The sequence below is a fragment of the Peromyscus eremicus genome, chromosome 6 (genome assembly GCF_949786415.1).
Source record: "Peromyscus eremicus chromosome 6, PerEre_H2_v1, whole genome shotgun sequence".
NCBI classification, from domain to species: domain Eukaryota; kingdom Metazoa; phylum Chordata; class Mammalia; order Rodentia; family Cricetidae; genus Peromyscus; species Peromyscus eremicus.
Window position 1 is genome coordinate 31,245,913 of NC_081421.1, and position 27,747 is coordinate 31,273,659.

General features: G+C 42.4%; 1 long non-coding RNA gene across 1 annotated transcript in view; it reads right to left on the bottom strand.

The window, feature by feature from the left end:
* Positions 1–7,025: 7,025 nt before the first annotated feature.
* Positions 7,026–27,747, bottom strand: part of LOC131913014 (uncharacterized) — a 29,871-nt gene continuing 9,149 nt past the window's right edge. The window contains exon 2 of the long non-coding RNA XR_009379790.1: positions 7,026–7,465. This is a non-coding gene — a long non-coding RNA (uncharacterized LOC131913014). The remainder of the gene's footprint in view (positions 7,466–27,747) is intronic.

Sequence of the window (27,747 nt, forward strand, 5' to 3'; positions counted from 1 at the left end):
TGACAACCAATGGTACAGGGCCCCTTAGCTGAAAGCAAAGTGTGTGTGCAGAGTACAGAAGGAAGTATGAACATGTTTGGAGCAAAAAAATGCAAAGATGTTTAGAGAAGTAAACTGCTTAGGAGGCGACTATAAGATAAATAGAGTCCTGGCCACATGGCTTTTCAAAACCCAGCAAACAGTGTGGGCCAAATGATGGCAAGTTGCAGGGGCCCTTCTGGGAAAACAACAAAAAACAACTCCATACATCTGTGTTTAGAAGCTTGAAGTGAAACAGGTAGCTAGTGATCATGACCTGAGACAGGACAGGGAGAAAAGAGTTAGAGGAGAGACATTGAAGGGTTACCTGGATATGGGACATTCAGGAAAGTGAGACTTGCCCACATGTTCTGCTTAGGTCTGATAGATGGTGACAATCACCACGAATAGAGAAAAGGAAATGTTGAATACTAAAAGTGTTGAACACTGAGCACTGTTCATGAAAAGGCATACAGTGAGCTTTAAATATGTTTGGTCTAAGGTTGGGAATGAGAGCAAGTCTTGAGAATCAGGAATGGCCTTTACAGGCATAAGTCAGTTGTACGGAAGTTGTGTATATGGTAGGATGCTTTGAACATGAAACACCTCCCCTCATAGTCTCAGGCATTTGAATGCTTGGTTCCAGATAGTTCTTCTGCTATTTCAGGAGGCTTAGAAGGCATGGCCTTGCTGGAGGATGCGTGTGCTGGAGGTGGACTTTGATCTCTCTACTTATTCCAAACTTTGTCTTGTATAAATTGCCTTGGTCATGGTTTTTTATCACAGCAACAGAGAAGTAGCTGATGCACCAGATAAAATCAGAGGGCCCATCTGGAACAGCTCAGATAAATCTTCACAGTGTGACTATTAGAACATTCTACCACTACCTTGTCACCTCAAAAGGGGTTTGGGCCCTCCAATTTTTAACTCTTACAAGTAACCCTGCATTAAACAGTTTTGCGTATAAATCTTTGTTCTAAATTTCAGATTATTTTCTTAGGATAGATACCTATGGGTAAAATTACTCATATTTTCCATTTCCAGTGGTGAAGTGCTATGGAAACTGGTTCATGTTTAAAAGAATTCTCCGAACTAAAGGTGAGAGACAGGTTGAGGGAGTTCCTGGGGGACTGGCTCTTTTAAGGTAGAAATCCTTCTGTGGTGTGTTAGGCACAGTTCTATAGAGTCTCAGGTGCTAGGAATCATGGGAGGATTATTTGGGACCATTGGACATAAAAACCTCTAAAGCACATTCATGGGGCTGGGAGATGGCTGAGTTGATAAGGTGCTTGCAGTACAAGCCCAAGGACCTAAGCTTAATCTATGGCATCAAGTAAAACCCCAGGCATGATGGTCTATGTCTGTAGTGCCAGAACTGGGGAGGCAGAGACAAATGAATTTTCAGGGCTTGTAACCACTGGCTTCTAGGTTCAGTGAGAGACTTTGATGTTGTGGAATATTGTTTTAAGGTGTGTTAAATTTGTTTGTACTATTGAACATTTGTTTAATGATGCAAAGATGTGTTGCATTTGTTTATGTTGCATTTGTTTAACTCTGTGAAGCTGTGTCACTGTGCCTGTCAAAGACACCTCATGGTCTAATAAAGAGCTGAACAGTTCATGGCAAGGCAGGCATAAGGATAGGTGAGGTTGGCAGGCAGAGAGAATAAACAGAAGGAGAAATCTTGGAGGAAAAGAAGGAGCAAGAGAACAAAGAAAGTAGGATGCCAGGAGTCAGCCACCCAGCCACACAGCCAGCCACAGAGTAAGAGTGAAAGTAAGATATACAGAAGTAAGAAAAGGAAAAAATCCAGAGGTGAAAGATAGATGGGATAACTTAAAGTTAAGAAAAGCTGGCAAGAAACAAGCCAAGCTAAGGCCCAGTATTTATAAATAAGAATAGGCCTCTGTGTGTGATTTATTTGGCTGCTGGTTAGTGGGCCCTCCAAAAGAGCAAAAACAACCAACAACACCCTGACTCAAAATGTCAGGGAAAAAGCAATAGAGGAAGACACTAGGTGCTGAATTCTGGCCTCCACATGCACAGGCTAGCACATCTGTGAGTGCATACATGTGTGATACACACATGCACATAAGACACATTCACAAGGAACTTTTCAAGAAGACACAGTCTCTGCACATTTTTTTTCAGGCAAAGGGAGGAAGGGGAAGCACTCTTCTTGAGATGAAGAATGTGTGGAGAGGCCCCTTTGCTTCTCCCTTGTAATAGCTTTTCCTTCATATTATGCTGCCTCCCCCAATCACAGCCATGCCTTTGGCTAGAGCTACTTAGATAGTTTGTGTTGCTGTGTCTTGGTGGCTTGGGAACTGTGTAAGTTTCACTCACTGAGACTTGCTGATGTGACTCAACTCTTCCACTCACTTGACTCCAATTGTTTATTGCTGTGAAACACATCACCCTACAAAGCTGTGTTGGGGAAGGATTTGGCAGGACACAGTGTCACATATACTTGGCATTGGTATGTGTGGCTCAAAAGCTGCAGACTGAGTGCTGACAGTACAGGTCTCCACCTCAGTGCTTCAGACACTGTGAAGGACTGGGTACTGTAGGGTTCTAGTAGCAACTTGGCTTCTACCTAGGAGATGGCAACAACACTCTCCCTCCAGCTTGAAAAAGCAGAAATAGGTCCAGGAATGATCAGCATCTGTGTCTGAAGTAGGACTAGACATGGAGAGTGCACCTGAAGGATTTTCCCTCTTGTATGTGGCAGTGGATGGGACTTCTGTACAATCTGGAATACCCCTGCATGGCCTCTCCAGACTGATGCCCTTTCTCACAACTGGTGGCCAAGTTTCAGATTGCTCCCAGGTGGTGTCATCAGAAGCCATAGGGTCTCCCATGACACTGCTGTGACTTTGTTTCTGACATCACTTCACTGAGAACCCAAATTTCACTCCCAATTCCCAGAGGATGAGAACAAAATAGACTCCACTGTTGAGTAGAGCACTGAGGATGCCTATAGAACATGTGAGCACCTGAGCTCAGCTGTGGCTATCTCTGAAAGGTGCCACCTAACCAGACTGGGAAGCAGTGATGACCGGCTCATCTGTAAAATAGGCGAACAACAATAATACTTTGTAAGTTTGTTGAGAGAGTTAATGAAATTTTTCTTTCTAAAGTGATTCAGAATTTCAATCCAAGTGAGTTATGTGATTGTTGATCATACACTAGCAGTAGTATAGCCTTCCTAATTCTACTAACTTAAAGTATTTCCTCTAAGAAGCATGGGGCTTTCTTTGGAGAGTTTAAGGAAGAATTAGATTGGTTCTGGAGAGTGACTCTTGTCTCAAGAAGCAGTAGAGATACGCCCAAGAAGCTCTCGAATACAACATGTATCCTGTGTGTATGTGGCTGGGTCTGTGCAGAAAAGCAGAGGTGAGCCTGTGGAGAATTGTCTTGAATGATTAATGAGGGTCAGGTCGTGTCTGCTCCCATAGTCTTTGGAAATGCAAACTATCAGACAGGATTTTAACACCTGCCCTCATATAGATGAGGTGTCCAGACCCCAATTTTTTTCTTTAACATTTTGAAAGGGGCATTATGATATAAATGTCTCTAACTGGTGATTTATATTATTCTGTCATACACCCTAAGATGTCCAGAATAATGTCCGCCTCTTGTGTCTCCTAATCATAGCCTTACAGATAAATGTCTAGTGGAAAGGTTTTGAGAATTCTAGTACTGTTTTAAACTATCAGGTATCCAGGAGAAAGTATCAACAGTAATAAAAAGAAAAGATGAATGTGTTCATCTTTTGCTGCCTGGTTACTATCGTTTGGTACCATGTGTCAGTTCTGAGAGTTTAAGCTAGACCTTGTTCCAAAAGCAAAAGTTCCCGGGCTGTCTAGTCTATAGCACGTTTTCTTCCACACAGGCAGTTCTGGAAGAACTTTCTGGGAGAGATCATACACTAGCAGTAGTATAGCCTTCCTAATTCTACTAACTGCTGTCATCATCAACTGGAGAGTATTTTCTGGAATAGCAAGAAGCTGATGTTCCAGTCCAAGTGCTGGCTCATTCGAGTAGAAAAAGTGTCTTCCTGTCACCTTGTTTGAACCTGCTGGGCTAGAGTTGGGGCTACCCCTCCTGCAAAGGTCCCAGTGATAAACAAGGCATGATTGCCCCGAAGTTCACACTAGGGAACCAATGAGTTTATTGGGCTTGCTTACAGAGCCTAGGTGAGCGGTTACCTAGAGGGATGTGCCGTTCCTTCCAAAACAGGCAAAAATGAAAGATCTTGACCCTGCAAGGATGAGGCTTTTCCATAGCTCCATAGATGCCCTCCCCCAACCCTTCCCAGCTTATGTACTCTAGCCCCTCCCCAAGGCTACACATAGTTAGGGGGCAGACTTACGTGTATACCTCGGATGATAGGGAGCAGGCAGATTCTCAAGTGAGGGTATGCAAATAGTTACTGAGAACGGTTGGGATGGTCTTTGGCAGGTAGGCCCCAAGGTGACAGTTGTGTGGGACAGAGGATAGCCTTGTACAATAGGTTCTGCTATTCAATCCAAGATGACACAAATGTCAGTTGTTAAATTGTTGCATTGTTTAGATAAAGGCATAGAGGGAAGGACTGACAATAGGCAAAGATCTTGGCAGTAGAAGACTGTAGCCATGGGACTCAAGGGCAGTAGAACTGGTTTCCATAGGAGTTTTCAATTTATTAAGATTCTTAGCATTCCACCAATTTATCTCACCAAGACCCAGAAATTTACTTCAGAATAAAGAAAATTGAGAATTCTACCAACAAACAAAACAAACCACCAAATAGCATTACTAAGAAAGAAGGGGAGTGGGCAGAGAGTTGGCTCAATGTTTAAGAGTAGTCACTGCTCTCACAGAGGACCTTGCTTTGGTTCCTGGAACCTATATGATGGCTCACAGCCATTTGTAACTCAAGTGTCAGGGGGATCAGATGCCTCTTCTGAAAACAGGGGCAACGTACTCACTTAGAGTGCACATACATATATGTGGGCCCAACAATCATACACAGAAAAATTTTAAAAAGGGATTAATGACAAAATAAATGTTGGTAACAGTGCAAAAGCCCAGTGTTTGGGTTCTAGTATTTAAAGCTGCACATCCATCTGATGGGTCATCAGGGATTATGAAAATAATGGTTATTAAAAGCATGGAAAGTGACCGGGTCTAGTACTGAGTGAACCTGAACCTAAAGTGTATGAGTGGTACATTGTTTTATTTCAACATTTAAAAAACTTCACAATAAAGATAATTAATTAATTGCATTACAGAAATTCAATCCATGCATGCAAATACATTCTTAAACTGTTCAAAAAACTCAGAAAGCTAACAATTCCTGCTTTGTGCCACTCTAATCTTTCTTCTAATTCCAGATGTATTCATTGTTAATGTTGTAGTGACACTCCTCAAGTTCTATACACATTTTCACTTGTCACTCTTAGTAACAAAGATAATATTAAATCAATTATTCTGCAACATGCTTTTATTATCTAATGGCATGTGTTGGGAACCTTTTCCCTAACCGACACCATTCTTCTTCATATTGCTTTGTATTTTTTTTTCTTTGTATTTTTAACCATCTATTGATTTATGGATATATTTAACCAGTCTTCTGGTGCATGTTTAGATGACATCTTTTATCTTTCTTTTTTTCTTTCTAACTCTGCAGAGAATGGTTCAGGGAGCTTTGTTGTACATACATGTCTGTGCATGTGAGTGATTATGAGTAGAATGATACCCTAACACAGACCCTTAATAGATCACTGTGGCTGCATTCCTGCTGAGCTACTCTTGGCCTGGTTCCAGAGAGTAGCACCTAGCCCTAATCTATTCTTTGTTTAACTGACACCTTTTGTCTCTCTTATAACTTTTGTTTCTCTTATCACCCTATGTGAATCTTGTCTGAGAGTCTCCCAAGGATCAAAGGACTATGCAAAACTCAGTTCAAGAAACCAAAAAAAACATGGTACCTGAGAAATCAAGGAATTTGCACTTGGCATTTTATCTCTGGGAGCTCCTTTCAGGTTGCTTTGAAGGTATGGAAATTAACTGGCTAAACTGTAAATAGAGTAAAAATAAAAATGCCCTGGGTGAAGGGAAAGTGCTTCAGTCCTTTGAGGCTATACCCCTGCAGCCATGAAAGGCTAGATTCATTCTTTTTGTTTGTTTTTTGAGACAAGGTTTCTCTGTGTAGTTTTGGTGCCTGTCCTGGATCTTGCTCTGCAGACCAGGCTGGCCTCGAACTCACAGAGATCCACCTGGATTAAAGGCTGTGCCACCACCGCCCAGCTATATTCATTCTTAAGATGCCTCTGAGTCTTCTTTCCATCGATCCGTGTGAATCCACACACCTGTTCCGTAACAAACAGCGACAGACCAACCCCAACCTTTCCCTACTATATGTGAGACCCTCACCACCCCACCCCATATTTGTTTTTAAGGGGACTCTTTGACAGTAAAACTCAAGCCAGTTTCACCTTCCCAGAGCTGATGGTGGTCCAACCCCCCTTCATGGAAAATTCCAAAGCACAGAGTCAAAATGGCTGACCATCTAGTGGTGACTGATAAACCATGAGATGTCCTGACTCAGGGACAGTGTGACCTGACTCATAGGGTGGACTGTATAACTTCAGACAAAACAAAGCAAGACAAACAAGGATGAAAAAGAGAAGAGAGACCTTCAAAAATAAAAATAAACAAATCCCTAAACATCCTGAAGGGCTTGTGGTTTTTGCCTTTAAAAAGCTAGCCTCACAAAGAAAGAGGGACTCCTCCCTACCTCGCTGTGGTGAGTGCTTGGGAGGAATTCCCTGCCGGCTTGTACTGTGCATCTACAATAAACCTTGCTGTTGCATTCTGGACGTCCTTGGTCTTTGGTGGTCTCTTTGGGGGTGATTTGGGCACACACACCAACAAAGGGAATGTGGTACTGCCTCTACGCAAAGGGGAACATGTCAGCCTTTTGCCTTGTCTTCTCTTGAGTTTGCTTCAGACCACTGTAGTTGGAGGTTTTGTTTACTCTTGGAGATAGCAGATGGCTGCATTGTAAGGGTGAAAGGTCAACATTAGTTCAGAGTTAGATCAGAACCTGCCACAGCAGTAGGTCCCCACTGAAAATCTGGCACCAGCACATTTTGCCTGTGTTTCAAATCAGTGAAATGACATGAGTGAACCTCAGAAAAAAACTTCTGAGAGCATTAGAGAGATAAAGACTGAACTGTCTTCTTGGGGGAACGGCCATGGTGGAGTGAGTCCTCGCTTCTTTTGTCCCCTGTCCAAGCTCCAACATTTCTCAGCCCTGCAGCCTGGTGCTCTGGAATAGCTTCTGCTTGTGGAGAGAATGTAGAGGAGTGCCTGCCAGGCTATGGGGCACACTGGCTTCAAGCCTCATGCCAATTCCACTCTTTCACCAGTGACCTCTTGAGGAGGAGGCCCCATGCACCTGTGGGGGAACAAACAGCACACAGAATGAGTGTCAGGTAGAATGAAGCTGTCTATACAGCTGTTGCAGTGATTAGGACACAAGGCCAAAAGCAAAGCAGGCCCAGGATGAGACAGTGCTGGAGTGGCTTTGGGGTTAAACAAACTTGGATTCAAACCTGACTCCTTGGTATCTGTGAGATTCTCTGCAATCATGCTCATCTCATTCCTTCTTTAAAACTTAAAATGGAGCTGACAATAATATAAGTGGTCTCTGAGTCACATTTAGAAGAATGAAATGAGATAATGTTAGGAAAAGTGTTTTGAACAGCATGTAACACAGAACAATGCTCAGTAAATGGTGCCTTTTATTTCACTGTTAATACTGGGTCGGGAATCAGCACCTAGTCATGAGAGTGGAGTTTGAATTTGGGTTCCCTGCCCTGGAGGCCTGAGAAAGTCTTCACTGACTATTCGGCTCTACACCTGGTCCAGCTTGATTCTGGCTTGTTCTCACAGTACCTTAAGAGTTCAAAACCAATCAAGGGCAATCTGAGGTTGAAACAGACTCTGGGGCTTCTATCTAGTGAGATTCCTCTGTTCTAGAGATCAGCACACTACAGAACTGACACCTGGGGAAATGTAGTTCTTGGAGGGGAAGAGGGAGTGGGGGGCAATCAGAATATCAGAATAGTAACAACAGAAGACGGGTTCAGAGCTCAAAGGAAGGAAGGAAGGAAGGGAGGGAGGGAGGGAGGGAGGGAGAGAAGGAGGAAGGAAGGAAGGAAGGAAGGAAGGAAGGAAGAAAGGAAGGAAGGAAAATGGACAGGGTGGGAGAGACACAGAGAGGAAACATGGAGGCAGGGAAGGAAAGGTGGGAAACAGGAAGAAGGCAGGAGAGGAAGGGCTATGAACGTGCTTGCTTCTGACAACTGATGCATCTTCATAAGACAGCACCCATGGATCTGAGCTTACTGATGCATCTTCATAAGACAGCACCTGTGGATCTGAGCTTACTGATGCATCTTCATAAGACAGAACCCATGGATCTGAGCTTACTGATGCATCTTCATAAGACAACACCCTTCGATCTGAGCTTACTGATGCATCTTCATAGGACAGCACCCATGGATCTGAGCTTACTGATGCATTTTCATGGACAGCACCCATGGATCTGAGCTTACTGATGCATCTTCATAAGACAGCACCCATGGATCTGAGCTTACTGATGCATTTTCATGGACAGCACCCATGGATCTGAGCTTACTGATGCATCTTCATAGGACAGCACCCGTGGATCTGAGCTTACTGATGCATTTTCATGGACAGCACCCATGGATCTGAGCTTACTGATGCATCTTCATAAGACAGCACCCGTGGATCTGAGCTTACTGATGCATTTTCATGGACAATACCCGTGGATCTGAGCTAACTGACAGAGGCATTGGTGACTTACAAGTTGCCTCTAAGAAAAGCTACTTTCAGAAAGAGATGGTATCTTTCAGCACAAACTGAAATTTGCAGAAAAGTTCACTGGAAACAACTTGATTGTGCTAGATTTCTCCAGATGACATAGCAAGTCTGTGCTATCTCTGATGATGAAAATAACGCAGAGCAGTCGACATTCTAGAATTAACTATCAGTGTGATACTTTACATGTCTTACTTCCCAGCAACTCTATGAAGACAACAGCTTCATTACCATCTTTATAAACTTTAAAGATTATTTTATTTGTGAGTGGCACACAATATTTATACATAGGAGTTATAATACGATGTTTGGATTTATGATGTTAGTGTAGAAGGGTCAACTCAGGCTAATTAACATATACACCACATTAAACCTTTGTTGTTTTATACTAAGTTCTTTCAAGATCCTCCCTTCCACTTTGGTATATATATATACTACATAATTGCTAATTATATCACCCTGCTGACCCAGAAGATATCAAAACTTGTTTGTTCCTGACAGTTCTGCCTGCAGCTTCCAGGAGATCAAAACTTTTAGATTTCATATAGGAGTGAGGTGATGGAGTGTTTGCCTTTCCTTGCCTGCCTTACGGAATGTGAAGCTTAGCACTGAAAGATTACAGAGAGCCACTGCAGATCAGAGAGGGGGTTGGGGCCCTGAGAGTTCACAGTAGATGCCCTGGAGCTTCTTGAAGACACATGCTGCCCTTTCCGGGCATGCCAGCTCCACTAAAATCTTTAGATGGAACCATTGATGGCTAAGGAGCTTGAAAACTGGAATGTCGGGACTCATCAGCTTGCTCTAAGAATCATGTTGTCACTCAGCAGAAAAAGAGTGTTTTTCCCTCCCTCCCTCCCTCCCTCTCTCCCTCCCTGCCTCCCTTCCTTGTGACTCTGAAACTGTCCCCTATTGGTACTCTCCCTCATATCTCCTAGCCTTCTTCCAGAGAATTCTAAAATCAACATTCTCCTCAGTGTGGATTGTGCAGTCAGTCTTCTCTTCAGACCAGATAGAAGCCACAGAATCCTGCCCCCACATCAGGATAGACAGGCCTTTTATCAACTTTCCTGGCATGTTTGTGGTGCTCACTGGAGTCAAGGTTAGTGTTATCTGCTGTTCTCAACATTTAATAGTTATTCTGTGTCTCAGCTTCCCACTTTGAGAATGGAAGACAGCACAAACATGACCATGGAGCCACAACATCCAAGACCCCAGTCACTTCCTTTCTGCCACTGGTCCAGCTTTGAAATAGATGCTTAGTATGGACGCTGTCTGTTTTGTTTGTGGGCTTCTGCTGCCTGGCATACTATGTGTGGATGTCTTCCTTCCATACTTATTCTTGGGTAAGATAACCATATTCTGTACCAATTCTTTAGGAATTCCCAGATTTTCTCTCTGTTGCCTTGTTTAAGTAAACTTTTATTCTCTTTCCAGGCAAATTCTGTCTCCCTTCCTGTATGCATGTGTCATAATCAGCTGAGCTTCACTGGCTGAAGATGGTCTGTGTAATTGCATGGTCCAGGTTGCCAGTGTAAGCACACACTCAGACACAGCTTTTTTTTTTTTTTTTTTTTTTGGTTTTTGCGAGACAGGGTTTCTCTGTGTAGCTTTGCGCCTTTCCTGGAACTCACTTTGTAGACCATGCTGGCCTTGAACTCACAGAGATCCACCTGGCTCTGCCTCCCGAGTGCTGGGATTAAAGGCGTGCGCTGCCACCACTACCTAGTCAGAGATGCTTAAGTGGTGTTGTAGTTTGACTTTCCAATCAGCTGTCCGGCTTTGCATCTGTTCACTGATGAGTTCTAGAAGAGTCCAGTAGCTTCTTCCATCCACAGGGCAACATGTTTTGCAAATACTAAGCAAAAAGGATAGAGGATGTAGCTAGTCCAGCAGCACTGTTGTCCACTAGCTATAGTGACATCCTGGCTGGCCAGGGTTGCAGTGAGGCTCCACACTTGAGTGTGCATTGGGGCTATTTCAAAGGTTCACTGGGCAGAGGGACTAGCTGCCAAGTCTGGCAACTGGAATTTGATCTCCAAGATCTATATGGTAGAAGTAGAGAACCAATTCCCACAAATTGTCCTCCGACCTTCTCTGCAGAGGTGTATCCCCCAAATGAATGAATGAATGAATGAATGCAGAACAATTATTCTTAAAAGACTGATGATATATTTTAGTTTATACTTTTGAGGGCAGCCATTAATTCCTGCAAAGATGACTCTTGGTAGAAACCTAGGACAAATCCCCTAGGCTTAGCAAAGTAACATGGTAAAGCCAATCTCTCCATATTCATGTGTGGGTCCAGTCTTCCTCCCTCTCCCTTGTGGTGAGCTGTCCTTGGATCACGGGCTTTGGTACATTTTCGAACCAGCAAATTTCTGTTAGAGCCACCCAAAACCCTCGAGGATTTTTTGTTTATTTGTTTGATTTTTCCAGACAGGGTTTTTTTGTGTAACAGCCCTGGCTGTCCTGGAACTCACTCTGCAGACCAGGCTGGCCTTTGAACTCACAGAGAATCTACCTGCCTCTGTCTCCCAAGTTGGTTAAAATATATATTTAACTTCAAAACAAGAAAGGGCTCTTTAGCTTTATTTGGAAAGTCTTTTAACTCTTTATTTGTTTTAGAAGTTTTGCATATCAAAGGGTATTGTAAGTGACAGGGAAACTTTTGTTAAATGTCTGTCTCCATGGACTCCAGGAGAAGTGACTCAGTCCTGGGAGAGCTCTGAGTTCCTAGTCAGGAAGAAGACACTTCAGTCATCAGTTCCTGGCTATGTGCTTCATTTTTCAGTAGCTTTCAGTGTGGTAGACATGGAGGACATCTTTGCCCTCTCTTAGGAAAAAAATATCTTATACTTAAACTCTTTTTCTTAAAAGTTAAATCAATCTATTTCAACCCTGGTTACCTGACTTTACACTGATAAATTATAATGAAAATTCACACTGTTCTCTCTCTCATATAATTCATCCTGACCAAAGTTTCCCCTCCCTCCTCTCTCCCCAGTCCTTCCCCCAACCTCCTCTCTCCTTCAGTTCCACTCCTCGCCCACCCCACCCCGTTTCCCTCTTACAAAAGGGCAGGCCTCTCAGAGATATCAACCAAACATAGCATATTGAGTTGTAATAAGAATAGGCACATAGCCTCTTATTAAGGATGGATGAGGCAACCCAGTAGGAGGAAAGGCAAAAGACTCAGAAACAGCTCATGTTCCCACTGTTAGGAGTCCCACAAGAACACCAGGCTACCCAACTGTAACATATATGCAGAGGACATATGCGAGCCCCATAAATGCTCCATGATTGTCGGTTCAGTCTCTGTGAGCCCCTATGAGCCCTGTTTAGTTGATTCTGTGGGCTGTTTTCTTGCAGTGTCCTTGACCCCTCTGGTTCCTACAATCCTTCCTCCCCATCTTCTGCAGGATTCCTGGAGTTCCGCCTAATGTTTGGCTGTGGGTCTCTGCATTTGATCCTATCAGTGGCTGGATGAAGCCTCTCTAATGATGATTATGCTGTGATCCAGTCTATAAGTATGGAAGAGTATCATTAGGAATCATTTCATTGACTTCTTTTATTTTTTTAAACTATTTACTTATTTATGTACATGCTGGCTGTGTTTGATTCTATCCTAGGTCTCTGGGCTATCCAGCCTCTGGTTCCTGGCCCTCCAGGCAGTGTCAGACATGGGCTCCCTCTTGTGCATTGGGTCTCAAGTTGGACCAGTCATTGCTTAGCCACTCCCACAAGTTCTGTTCCATCGTTTACTCCAGCACATCTTGCAGGCAGGACAAACAGCAGGCCAAAGATTTTGTGACTGGGTTAGAGTCCCAGTCCCCCCAGTGGAAGCCTTATCTGGTTACAGAAGATGGCTGGTTCAGATTTTGTATCCCTCATAACTAGGAGTCTTCACTAGGGTTACCCTTGTAGATTCCTAGGAGTTTCCATTGCACTAGGTTTCTACCTAGCCACTGAAATGCCCCCCCCCCCCCCAATTACAGCCATCTCAAGACACAGCTGTACCACTCCTGGGCATATACCCAAAGGATGCTCCACCCAACCACAGGGACACTCGCTAAACTATGTTCACAGCAGCTTACTCATAATAGCCAGAAACTGGAAACAACCTAGATGTCCCTCAACCAAAGAATAGATAAAGAAATTGTGGTACATTTACACAATGGAGTATTACTCAGCTGTTAAAAAAATGACATCATGAAATTTGCAGGCAATGGATAGAACTAGAAAAAAAAATCATCCTGAGTAAGGTAATGCAGGCCCAGAAAGGCAAACATGGTATGTCCTCAATTTTAAGTGGATACTAGCTGTAAAGTAAAGGATAATCATGCTATAATTCACAGACTCAGAGAGGCTAAGTAGCAAAGAGGGCTCGAGGAGGGGATCTATGGATCTCCCTGAGAAGGGGAAATAGAGACATACATACCCTACTCAGTGCTGGGGGCAACACCCCAATAGACTCTTAGTCCACAGGGTCACCTCATAACTTAACAGGGGCTCTACTTCAACTGTAGGAGTAACTGCACAGTGAGAACCCCACATACTCTGATGTCTCCTGTACCAAGTGTTTTCTTTGGGGCCACCAACCAGCTCCCAAATCATGACACAGAGACTTATTATTAGTTTTGAATGCTCGGCCTAGCTTAGGCACATTTCTGGCTAGCTCTTTTAACTTAAATTAACCTGTTTCTCTTTATCTACCTTTTGCCTTAGGGCTTGTTACCTTTCTTACTTCTGTATAACTTACTTTCACACTTTTCTATGTCTGGCTGGCTGGCATCTTCCTGGTTTCATGCCCAGGGCATGTCCCTCATTTTCTCCTCTTTCTCTTGTTCTTTCTGTTCTTCTTCCTGAGCCTAGATTTCTCCTCCTATTTATTCTTTCTGCCCACCAGCCCTGGCTATCCTTTCTTTTCTTAGCTATTGGCCATTCAGATTTTTATTAGACCAATCAGGTGTCTTAGGCAAGGAAAGTGAAACAGATGCAACACATCTTTACATAATTAAACAAACGCAGCATAAACAAATGTAACATACCTTTACACAGTTAAAGTAATACTCTGCAGCATAAACTAATGTAACACATCTTTGCCTAGACAAAATAATATTCTACAACAGTCTCCACCACACCTGCCTGAGCTGCTGGAGTGCTCCTACTCTTGTGTGACCTGAAGAGGCAGTGACTTCAATACAACAGGTACTGTGCTCCAATGTAGATGCTCATACACCACACACACACACACACACACACACACTCACTCACACTAAATTATAAAAAGAATATCATGAATGTAAATCCATATGCATCTTATTTTAGATTAGCCAATTTCAGAAAATGAACACAATAAACAAAAAGGAAAAGATAAGCCAAGCCTCAACACAGTATTTGTGGATGGTTTTAGTACCCTGTACTCACTGATCACCACCCATACTAAAAACCCAATGAAGAATATCAGAGTTGAACTACAAAATAGCTCAGAGGATTAAGCAGATATTCATTCATACAGATGACCAACTAAGTGCTGCAGAACAGTCTTCTGAAAGAGGGCTAGTATTCAAATTAAAGAACTCAGAATAAAGTTCACAATAAAAAAATGTAAGTAACCCCAACATAAAATGAAGAAACATCTCGAAAAGATTCTCCTCAGGAAAAGCATGGCCACAGTAGAGCACACCTGTGGTCCCAGCCCAGGGGCATCCAGGAGGCTGAAATAAAGAATGGTGAGTTTGAAGCTAGCTTGGGCTGTACACAAGTTGCAAGGTAGAGAGAGAATGAATGAATGAATGAATGAATGAGAGAGAGGGAGAGAGGAAGAGAAAGAGGAAGGAAGAAAGAAATGAAGACAAGAATGAAGGAAGGAAGGAAGGGAGGGAGGGCGAAAGGGAGGGAGGGAGAAAGGAAGGAAGGAAGGAAGGGAGGGAGGAAGAAAGAGAGGAAGGGAGGGAGGGAGAAAGGAAAGAAGAAGGAAGATAAGAGCATTGTGGGTTGTGGTCAGTGCTCATTGCGTGTTTGTCTTAGTTAGGGTTTTTATTGCTGTGAAGAGACACCATGACCACAGCAACTCTTATAAATGAAAACATTTAATTGGGGCTGGCTTACAGTTCAGAGGTTTAGTTCATTATCATCATGGTGAGAAGTATGGCAGGATGCAGGCAGACATGGTGCTGGAGAAGTAGCTGAGAGTCCTATAACTTGCAGGCAACAGGAAGTTGACTGAGACACTGGGTGGTATCCTGAGCATAGGAAACCTCAAAGCCTGCCCCCACAGTGACATACTTCCTCCAGCAAGAACATACCCACTCCAACAAAGCCACACCTCCTAATAATGCTACTCATGAGATTATGGGGGATAAAATACATTCAAACTACCACAGAACTTGTATGGAAATGGCCATACTGAGCCTTGTGAGTGTGTACAGTTAAAATGTGTGAAAAGATAGAAAACATTCCAAACTCACAAATATTTTTAGACTGTGCTACAAAATGAAGTACCTGCCACAAAATCTCTCAACTGGAAATCCCAAGTTCATTGAGTGACAGGAGTGACAGGTACAAGACTGGTGACATCTTGTAGTGAGGCCATTCATTTATAACATGGGGTCTCAGTTTAAAATGTACTCACTCTTGGAGGCTGGAGTGACAGAAGATCTGAAAAGTCATCAGTGTCAGATGACAGGTAAAATGATGATGACTTCAAATGTTTGGAAAAGGCTGCTGCTGAGGAAGATCAGTATTCTCTGCTGTGGCTCAGAACCTCCAGGGGTTTTGAGAATTCAGCTCATTTCTTCATGCCCACATTGAGTTGGCTCTCCTGAACTCAAATGGAGTGAAGTGTTTTCATTACTCTTTCCAACACAGAGTGAACCACCCTCTTTCTTGATTAGGCAAACAAGGATGTCCTGGGGCTGGCCTTCTGTGCCCAGGTTTTGCTGTGTGGAGAGAGAGCAGCACTTGCTGCCTGGCTCACACTATTTTCCTTGGCACTCCACAGCCTGGTCCAGCTACAGCTTGGGCTTGACAGTAGACTCCCGAAGACAGCAAAATCACCAAATGACTGATGGGTCCTTTCCTGTCACTCTGATCACTTAATAAATGACACTGCAAGGTGTCCCAAGACTAAGTCAAATAGACAGAGACCATTCCCTAAGACTGAGTGAGCTGTAAAAATGGGTCAAACAATGAGGAGAGAGCTTGAATTTCTATCTGCTGTACTTGGTTGTTTGAGCAAAATAAGAACAAAATAATAGTGGCACCTGCCACTGCCTCATCAAGGCCACAGGGTGAACATATAGGCAGCCCTCTGTGACTCACCGGAGCTCTGCTTTCTGGATTGGAGATTTGTCCCAAAGCTGCACTTGCATAACAGTGACATTGTTTTTTCTTATTTTTGTTCAAAATCATTAGCCAAAATTTTTAACTATGGAAGAAAAGTAGGGCAGTGTGCTTTTTTATTGTTTTAAGAAATAACAGATCCACCCAGGGAAACTTGGAGCAATGCATTTAGTTCAGACTAATAAGGTCACATTAACCTTGTAGATTTCATTTCTGATAAGAATATAAGTCATTTTTTTTGTATAGCTGAAAAATTAGCACCAAGAGGTAGGATTATCAGATGTTCACCAAATTTGTATCTATTAGCAAATTGCTTCCATCTTATTTTTGAATAATTGGACCCTATAAATCCCATCACATTCTCTTTTGAGGTGAACTTGTCATGTTGATGGTTGCTTCACTACTGCAAAGAGTGCCTGGCCATGTCTGCTCCACATTTGCACGAGTCTCACACTGGAAACTTCTCCAAGGCTGAAGCAGAAGGCTGGAAACACAGCCTTTGCTTCAGCTGTTGGATGGGAGCAGCTTCTGTTGAGACTGTGGGTCTACTGATCACACCCAAGGCTATGCTGGACTCTGTTGTAGGCCAGTACAGTCTCGGTTGCTGGATGCACATAGGAAGGGCCTTTTAAAGCCTGAACAGTGCCTGCAGCCTCTGCATACACAATGAAACTTACTGGAAGTCAGTGGACAAGTGTGGCCAGTGAGGTTTGGAAACTGGTTTGCTAACTGGGATTTTAGGAAGTGCCTGTAAATGTAGGAATGGAACAGAGAGCTACCTGGTTTCTGACAAAGTTACCAGAATATACACAATGGAAGCAGAAGACAGCATCTTCAACCAATGTGCTGGGAAACTTCTATTTCAACTTACAGAAGAAAGAAACTGGGCTCTCATCTCTCACGCTGCACAAAGTGCAACCCCAGAAGGAACAAGGACCTCAGTGTAAGACATATTACTCTTGAAGCCTAGAGAAATGGCTCAGGGTTAAGAGCCTTTGCTGCTTTTGCAGAGGACCTGGGTTCAGTTCCCACTGTCTGTGTGGTGGCTCACAATAGTCTATAACTCCAGACCTCCATGGGTGCCAGACACACATGAAGTACACATACGTACATGTAATCATTCACACATACACATAAACTAAAAAAAATAAATAAAGTGTATATTCTAAAAGAGACTCGCTACTATAGAACAGCTAGAGGAAAACTTAAGGAGTAAATGTCAACAAAGGTAAAGAGACAGACTTTCTGATCAAGACTCTGGTAGCTTAGGAGGTAAAACCAGCTGTTGACAGGTGGCATTTAATGAAACTAAAAAGCCTTTGTACAGTGAAGAAAACTGTCATTTAAGTGAAGAGGCAGCCCACATATGGGAGAGAATCTTTGACAGCTATAAATCTGATATAATATTAGTGTGTAGATTATACAAAAACAAAACCATTAACCTCCATGAAAACAAACTAAATAATTAAAAATGGGCTATGGAGTTAGAGAGTTCTTAAAGTAAAGCAAAACAAAAACAAACAAATAGTAAATACTTTAAAAAGTGTTCATCTATAACAAACTCCTACATCTAAGGCTCAGGGAACCTCAGGGGAAGAGGGCCGGGAAAGACTGTTAGAGCCTGAGGACCAGGACATCACCTGTGAGATGCTGTTTTCCGTAGATGACAGGAAATCTACACCTATGAAATCTCAACAGATCTGCACGAGGACAACACCAGCTGCCATGTCAATGTGGAGCAGCAAATCTCATAAGGTCCTACTCAGGGAAGGAGAGCTATAGGCAATAGATGGCTACTGAGGAAGGAAAATCAGTCTTCTCCAATGATGAACCCCTACTAGGTTATCTAGTCTCAAGAGGTCAACCCTAAACACATATACATATGGGCAATACTAAATGGACTCAGCAGGATTCTGTATTTACATACGTGTGTGTGTGTGTGTGTGTGTGTGTGTGTGTGTGTGTGTGAAATAACAATAATTAAATAGAAAATGTCATGAATTTGAGAGAGAATGCTTGCATATCTATGTTCATTGCTGCTCTGTTCACAATAGCTAGGATATGGAACTAACCTAGAGATTCATAAACTGATGTATGGATAATGGAAAGTCATACATACATACATACATTTATACATACATACATACAGTGAAATTTTATTCAGCTACAAATAAAAGTAAACCTGGGATCTGGAGAGACAGCTCAGCAGGTACTTGCTACTTTTTCAGAAAACTAGAGTTCAGTTCCCAGTACCTACATAGGCGACTCATAATTGTCTATAACTCTAGGCTCCATAGGATCTGATGCCCTCTTCAGACCTTCACAGGAACAACACGCATGTGAACACACACACACACACACACACACACACACACACACACACACACAAATAAAAATAACAAAAATTTTAAAATGAAATTATTAAATGTTTAGGTAAGTGGACAGAACTAGAAGAAAATACTACTTGGTGAGGTCACTTAAGACAGACACACACCACGTTCTCTCTCAGATGTGAATCCTAGCTTTGAACCTTCTGTTTTGTGTGTTTAACTTGGAGACTGGTGGAAGTGAGGAGAATAGAAGGGAGCCATGAATGTTCTAAAGAGGAGGGATAGTAGAATGCAGGTAAAATAAAGTGGAGAAGATCACAGAGGTCATATAGGCAAAAGCAGGGAGGGGATGGGAGTATTGGGGAGATAAGGAAGTGGGGAGAGGATGGGAAGCCAAAAAGAAATGTGTATAAAAAAAACCACATGGAAACATACTGCCTATAACCCAATTTAAGAATATAAGAAAAATTTAAAAAAAAAACATTTAAAGAGAGATGCTCTGCATGCTCATAGAAGCAAAAATCCTAGTACTAGGTGTGCCCTACTTCCAAAAAAAATATTGGCCAGAAAGAACTAAGAGGATCCCAAGAGAGTACAGGATCTTGTTATTCCTTTTGATTGCCCACTAGAATGAAATGATAAAACTCTATAGTTTAAAACATGATACATCTAAGTGGCAAGGAATAGAGAAATCAAGCTGGAGTTGAACTGGAAACTTCTAGATACTGGTTAGTTTCCATAGTGCCCAAAGGTGCTATATAGGCTACTTGTGGGGAAAGGTATTAGTAGTCTTATCCAGATGTGAAACCCTAAACATTATAATATCAACCTTTCAGGCAAGATGTGCCCACCTGGGGAGTAGTGGCACAAGTGTTATATGGATAACCAACTACTCTTTGATTAGATTCTAGGCCTATTCCACATGTGGGAATCCATGTTGATTCTGTAAACCTAGTCAAAAGCCCATGGCTGGGGAGATCATAGGTCCTGGGGGTATCTAACATTGTTTAGCTAAGCTGATAGCACCAAACTGCCTTGTAAGTATCTATGTTTCTGCCTATAGACAAATGCAACTCACAACATTTATCAGGGAAGCATCTCGTTGTAGTGAAAGGCTATGAACACAAGGACTCATGGCTTCACACGACGTTGAGGATAAGCACTGGTTTCAGGCTCAGCCCCAAACAAGGCAGCTTTACTACCCCTGTAAAGCTAAGGAAACACTGAAGGAGAAAGGGCAGGAGCAATGTAAGAGCAAATGGTAGGGGAAAGGAGGCGTGGCCATCCTTGATTCATTGTGGCACAGGACAGCACTTATCAGTGAGATTTCTTACCATTTATTTATTGTTCTCTCAGTCATTAATTAACTTTAAAAATGTAAATTAAGCACTAAATTAAATCCTAGGAATACAAATATAAATCAAACTCATCCTTTGCCCTCAATGTGCTTATGGACCAGAAATCAGACAAGTGTGTGCAAGAAGCTTCCTCTAACATAAAATAGAATTAAATATACATGGAAGGAATTGTGAGAGAAGAGAAAATAATGTTTCCAATTTTCACTGAGGGGAGAGAGGGAGAGACACTTCTTTGTAGTGATTAAGTAAAATAATGCTTTTGACATAAAATTCATCTGCTTTTTGAGGTTGCAATATTTTATGGACACAAGGAAATGTGAACGAATCTCTCATACCAATTGTGTTTATGCTTTTAAAATCCATGTCTTGCTCAGCACTCCCTCCATGTACATTTTTTGTGCCTTCAGCATGCACTGTAGAGAAGAATGAACAAGAGCAAGCAAATGTCTTGCGTATTGTATTTCATATGTTAGTATTTTGATTGGTATTTTAGTATAAGCATAATACAGTTTCCTAATAAGTTATCTGCTGTGAACAATCTATGTGAGCTGACACTGCTGGATTAGGAAAATAGAAACAAGGGAGTTTTCTCCTTGGGATTCAAGCATATGTCAGAGCCAGCTATCTACAGGGTGATTCAGCCCTACACACACACTCTGAAGAATTTTTTAGTCTGTGGGATGTGGAGACCATGTTTGCCATGCTGCCTCATTATTATCCCTGGAGCTTCCTTCATGAGAATAAGAATAAAGAAGTAAACCTAAGGGACATGCTCAAGGATGTTATCCAAAAAGGGTGGGTGATGGGTAGAAAAACAAAATGTCAGGGCTTGCAGCTGTGAGGCAAGACAGCACAGAATCTTCCCCAAAGTGCTTAAGATGTGATTCTCACTAATGCTGTACCACTACCGCACGGAAAATGGCTAGCTACTTGCATATGTGGGAAGAAATGGATGACCATTCCCAACCACTGTTATGGGTGGAAATGTGTCCTAACTTCTGGAACCTCAAAATGTGACCTTATTTGTAGATATGATCAAAGTAAGATAAGGCCACGCAAGATGGTGGAGGGTCTCTCTCGATCCAGTGACTAGTGTCTTACAAAGAAGAGGGAAATTTGGAACTGAAGACAAGTATAAGGCTGTGTGAAGACAGATAGCTGAGATGGGTCAAAAGTCTGAGGCACTGCATCATAGAACCCAGAGAGTTGCCAATAACTGTGAGCAGAAAGAAGAGTCGAAGACGGGTCTCCACTTGAGTCTAAGGAAAGAATGGAGCCTGGCCAACAACCTATTTCAGATGTTTAGCCTCCTGGACCAGGAAAGGATATATTTGTGCTATTTAAAACCAACAGCTTGTGATGCTTTGTTATGGCAGTGCTAGGCTAGCAGTCTGTAGCAGTTAGGATCCCAAATAGTGAGGCATACTTGACTCAGTCTTTGGATTGAGATTATATTTTAGAAGGAATTTTATTTACCTTGACTTAAAATGAACAAACAGAAGAACGCTAATAATAGATGTGTCTTTATTGTCATAAAGGAAAATAATAGCATCTACCAATATTATTAGCAAGTATCTGTCTGAGGCAGTATAATTTTAAGCTCATATAATTATTTATCTTTGATTTCTGTCAATCATTTTCATGAAAGCCATTATAAACATATGCCACTCAAATGAAAATAGAATTTTGACATTGTATATTCCTCAGAAGACACATAGTCCAGTCACTGACAAGGCAGACCTTCAGATCTGTCCTATCTCAGAGTAGATTCCTCTTTGCTGTTTGCAGCTTTCTGCCTGCACTCTGTTGCTCATATGATCCCATCCAAAATACTTAGTGAAGCAGAACAGTTTGAACCCCAAGGTAACCTTCCAAGGGATGACGGTAGGTCCACATATTTTCGAGGCTAAATGACAGGTACAATGAAGCTGTTGGCATCATTGAATCATCAGTGGCAGTGCTGGCTAAGTCAACTCTAAGCCTACATGAACGATTTTGTTGGCTTCACTGAGATGCAACTTTTCTGCTTTTGGATCAGTGATTGAAAACAACAAGAATACATGGGAAGAGTGGGAGAGATGGCTTAGTGGTTAAAAAACACTTGCTGCTGTTCAAGGACTTGGGTTTGGTTCCCAGCACCCACATGGCCATGCACAACTGTCTGTAACTCCAGTTCCAGGTGATCTGATGCCCTCTTCTGGCCTGCTAGGGCATGATGCAGACAGGTAGGCATAACACCCATATACACATTAAAACCAAAAAATCAAACACACAAAACCCACTGGCTTTGCTGGTCAGGGACTACTGACTTTCTGGGTCCTTTTTCAAATAGGAGCATCCATTTTTCATTAAGAAATTCTCAATCTGTGCTTTTATTTTGCAGAAGCAATCTAAATTATTATACAAATATAAAAGTTCTCCACAGCTCCATTACAGAACAGAATTTATAGAAGCTCCTATCTGGGCATCCAATTAAAATTCAAGGACATTTCAAATATGCCAAGCTTTGTCATGAATTATGCATTGTTTTAGATTTCTGTGATCCCCTTACTTTCTTTGAAATATGGGCTCTAAATCTTGCCTTGATTCTTCTGGCTTTTGGTAGAACATTTTTATTTGAATCATTTTTATGTTCTGGGTTTTGTTTTTTTCCAGAGAGTAAAGAACATATGATGATTTGCCAAAATCAGAAGGAAGCTTTTCAAAATTGCAAACTGCTTTAAGTCATGAGACGTTGTTTTTTCTTTTTGCATGTAGCATCCAGTATTCCGCAGTCACATTTTGAGGTTTGTTTTTGTTTTTGTACAGGATTGTCAAGGGCTGCTCAAATACATATAACTTCATTTTGTGAGACTGTTTTGTTAGGAAAGAAAGAATTGTGTATCCCAACAGTGATATTCCAGTAGAACTAAGTAATGCCACCAAGAAAAATACAGCACATTATTGTATTTTAGATGCCCAGGACACTTCTGCAGTGCCCTTATCCAGACACACTGGCAATGCCCACCTTTGGACAAAGGAATAACTAAAGGAAACCCCTCTGTCTGGGTACCTGCTCAAACAACCTCTCTAATACAATAAGTTTTACATTTTGTTCTATATAATCAATGTTAGAATAGATGAATCCTGTATTCATTCCTTCACTTTTGAAATTATATCAATAAATCAAAGAAATCAGGAACATTTTGATTAAACCATTATTCTGTCGCGAAAAGATAATGTCCTCTATTAATTTTTAAAAAATCATTAGAATGTAGCAAACTGGATTTTTAAAAATTATGGACTTAGACCAGAAGAAAATATCAATTTATTTGACACAAAAGTAACTGTCAGAGATGTTCCACAGGTTTATTTTTCTAAGTCAGTTTTCTCATGAGAACTTTTTCATTAACTCCCTTGTGTGCCCTCATGGCACCTGTCTTCATATGCCCGTTACTTATAGTGTATAGTCCCCCAAATGGTAGGAATTTAAAGACAAAAAGACAGTAAAACACAAACTCAAGTTTTAACTCGTTCCCTGAACTTCGGCTCTCGCAAGCACACAGTTTCACCAGCAGGTGGCGTAGCCTCCAGCGTGCCACCCCTTCATTCTGGCTGACCCCATTCAACACCCACTTCCCCTTCCTCCGCCCAGCTGGTCTTGACATTTCTTTTGATGCCACTCTGAGAAATTGTGACCTAACCTCTTCTTTATAGCTGAATATTCCCAGACTTAGAGAAGGTTACATAACTTACCCAAAGTCACAAGCCCAGTAAGTGGTGACATCATTCTGTCTGATGCTTCCTCTTCCTACCATTTCAAAAACTCCTGCTGGAGTGATTGCATACACATCTGTGTGTGGTATGCAAAACATGAGTATGCTAAAACACTTGTTCCCAGACTTTGGTACACACACACACACACACACACACACACACACACACACACACGACCTGTAATTTGGCTCAGGAGGTCTGGGGTAGAGCCTGAGATTCTGCATTTTTAATGAGCATCTAGAAATGCTGCAGTCCTTCAGCAGAATCTAGGTGTTTATCAGCCTACAATCTAATGGCATCTACATTTCTCCTGTGAACCTGTAATAGTTAGTGTTGTGGCTGCACTCCCACTGGGCTAGCCTGGCCTGGCTCCAGAGAGTAGCACCTAGCCCTAATCCACCTTTGCTGTGGGATGGTCTGTATGTCAAGTGTGTTGCTGATTGGTCAGTAAATAAATCACTGATTGGCCATTGGCTAGGCAGGAGGTGTAGGCGGGACAAGGAGAAGAATTCTGGGAAGTGGAAGGCTGAGTCAGAGAGACACTGCCAGCCGCCACCATGACAAGCCGCATGTGAAGATGCCGGTAAGCCACAAGCCATGTGGCAAGGTATAGATTAATAGAAATGGATTAATTTAAGCTGTAAGAACAGTTAGCAAGAAGCCTGCCACGGCCATACAGTTTGTAACCAATATAAGTCTCTGCGTTTACTTGGTCGGGTCTGAGTGGCTGGGGGACTGGCGGGTGAGAGAGATTTGCCCTGACTGTGGGCCAGGCAGGAAAACTCTAGCTACACACCTTTTAGCACCTTTTGTTTCTTTTGTTGCCCTATTTGAATCTTGACTCAGAGTCTCCCAAGGATACGAAGGCCTGTACAATACTTAGTTCAGGAAACAAGGAAAACTATGGTACCTGATGAATCGAGGAATTTGCACTTGGCATTGTATTTTTGGGAGCTTCTTTCCGGTTGTTTTGAACATATGGAAATCAACTAGCTAAAGTATAACTACAGAGAAAAATGAAAATGCCCTGGGTGAAGGGAAAGTGTTTCAGTCCTTAGAGAGTGGATCCCCCTGCAGCTGCGAAAGGCTAAATTCATTCTTTTTTTTTTTTTTTTTTTTGGTTTTTCGAGACAGGGTTTCTCTGTGTAGCTTTGCGCCTTTCCTGGAAGCCCAGGAAAATTGGTAGCCCAGGCTGGCCTCGAACTCACAGAGATCCGCCTGGCTCTGCCTCCCAAGTGCTGGGATTAAAGGCGTGCGCCACCACCGCCCGGCCGCTAAATTCATTCTTAAGGTGCCGCTGAGTCTTCTTTCCACAGATCCACATGAACCCACATACCTGTGCCATGACACTTTGCAACTCTTTCTAAAATATTTTAAATTATGATCCTAACAAATGCTTTCATTCATCATCACAGTGAAATAAACAACACTGAAACAAGCATCAGTAATCAGCAAAATTGGATAATCTGCCAGTGGGATTTATGGAGTTTAGCAAAGTAAACACGTAAGATACGGTCTCCAAGCCATTTTATCAAAGGAGGCAGCAGAAACCATGCAGAGAATTTTATTTATTTTAAATTTGTTGTTTGAGAATTTCACACATGAATTTGATGTGTTTTCTTCAAATCTTCCCAGCTTCTTCCCCTCCACTCTATCTCTGTCTATAACCCTGCCACCACTGCTTTCTCTCGCAACCCCATGTTCTCTGTTTGAAACTCACAGAGTCCACTTCGTGTTCATGCAGACAACTTTGAATACATGCCATCTCTAGCCCCTTTCAGCATTTATATCCAGGGGGGAAAATAGGTTTAAAGAAAGTGGGTGGCTTTGAAGGAGATGAAACTACCCTAGGGGAGCTCAAAGGGCAGCTGTGAAAGAAGGAAAAGATGACATTGCCAAAGAAGGTGGGGTGGGGCGGGAAAAGGTGTGGCGTGGAGGGTAGGGCAGGGCGGGGCGGGGCGGGGCGGGGCGGGGCGGGGCGGGGCGGGGCGGGGCGGGGCGGGGCGGGGCAGGGCAGGGCGGGGCAGGGCAGGGCAGGGCGGGGCGGGGCAGGGCAGGGCAAGGAGCTTCAAGAATGAGATGGACCTATTTGAAGTCTAGACAGATGGCTTTGATTTCTGTTGGGCAAACTCTTGCCTTTCCATGTCATTGTGAGGACTGAGAATAGTGGGCGGAGAGGCCCTGACCTGGTTCAGAACTTCAGTACATCTGCCTTTTGATGTGTGGCCTGAGGATGGAGTTCAGAACAATGAATCCAATCTTGGAGAAGGTATAGCTGGAATCTGGGTCACCAAACGCCACATCACATCCTCACAGACATTAGGATTCTGAGATCATAAATATTTTACCAAACAATGCAGTTGGGAGTGGGCCCACCTCTGTAGTCATTAAACTTAAGGCTTGCTGGTTGGGAAGTGTCACGTGACACAGTTGTGCAAAATACACTTGACATATGTTTATACTGCAGGGAGTAGTCGGGAATTTTAAATGAGGAGTAAGTGAAATTCTGGTATTATTGAATTCTACCATTATTAAAGTAGATTCTTTGATGAGTTTCTGTTAACATTTGACATTTAGGTTTATAGCATGACTCAGTATTAGCAAGGACTCTCAGGATCAAATTCCTTTTGCTCAAGTTAGAGATCAAAAAGAAATCCTTCAGAGTGGCTCAGAGGCCATTGTTACTCATAAACGATGTGAAAAAGAGGGAAGTGGAGATGGGAAGCGGGGTCTAGGGTAAAGTATGTTCAACAAGGCAACAAAGGATTTGAATATTCTTATTCAGAGACTGCTTGGAATGGGACATTGCAGCCTCTGGGTGGAACAGAACCAGGGAGGTGTGTGCAGCTCTGCTGCAGGAACAGCAGTAGGTCCTTTGAGCTTATTGTCCAATAGCACAGGGAGAACAGTGTCACATAAAACATGTTTTTATCTCAGATTCACTGGCAGACTCTGTTTCTTCGAAGCCTCACTCCCCATCTCCCTTCACTTCCTACCTGTCTCAGGAGCCACTGTCCAGCTTTCCAATGTTTTCCTTGTGCCTTCTAACTCTTAATCACACCTCCAGTAAAACTCCATCTTGAATGAACTGCCCCCATCTTCACTGGTTAGTGACACTGAAAAACTGTACCCTGCTCCTGCCTACTGTCAACAGATCCTTGGATGTTTTCCAACAATCCAGCTTTCTCCGCCCTGTAACTCTAGTCTTAACTTTGCAGTCCATCTCTCTTCAACATTTTCTCTTAATGGCATTGCCTACTACATCTCAGAATAAATAACTTTATCAGAAAGTACTTATCAAAGTACTTTATCAAAGTACTTATACTTTGTCACCATATTTATATTGCACCTTCCAATCCAATTCCAACTCCTTCTTCCTATATGGCCCCTGTTATGGGTTAAATTTTGTCCAACTAAAACTCATGTATTGATTAATGCACCCTAACTCCATGTCTCCAACTATGACTGTATTTGAAAGTGGTGACTAGGATAAAATTAGGTCATGTGGATAGGTCCTATATTAGTGTGACTTTGCCTATGCCTAAAGGAGATGGAGACAAGGCTATGGCATGGGTCAAGGGGACAAAGTAAGGAGCTGATCCCATATGCAAAATGGAAGAAATCAAACCTATTAACATCTGGACCTTGAGCTCTGGCTTTCGAAGCTATGAAAGAATACATTTCTGTTGTTGAAGCCATCTGATCTGTGGCATTTTGTTAGAGCAATGTAGGAAGCTAACATTAAATGGGAAGCTATTTAAGACCCATCTCCCATAGCTCTCAATCAACCCTAAATCATGCTTCACTGCTGCACTGAAATGCCCCATACTTTTCTTCATAGTATGCCTTACAATTGGGATGAATTTATGGTATTTTCTTCACTATGTTATAAAGTGTGTGGATAGGTCAGAGCCAACAGAACATTTTGGGGTTCAGAAATGGCTGTGTCCTTCTAGGATCCCCTCATATCAGCTGGATGTGAACAAGTTGCGTTTTACCAATGCTATGCCATGTGTTATATGAAAGGAGATTCACAAGAAGTTCCA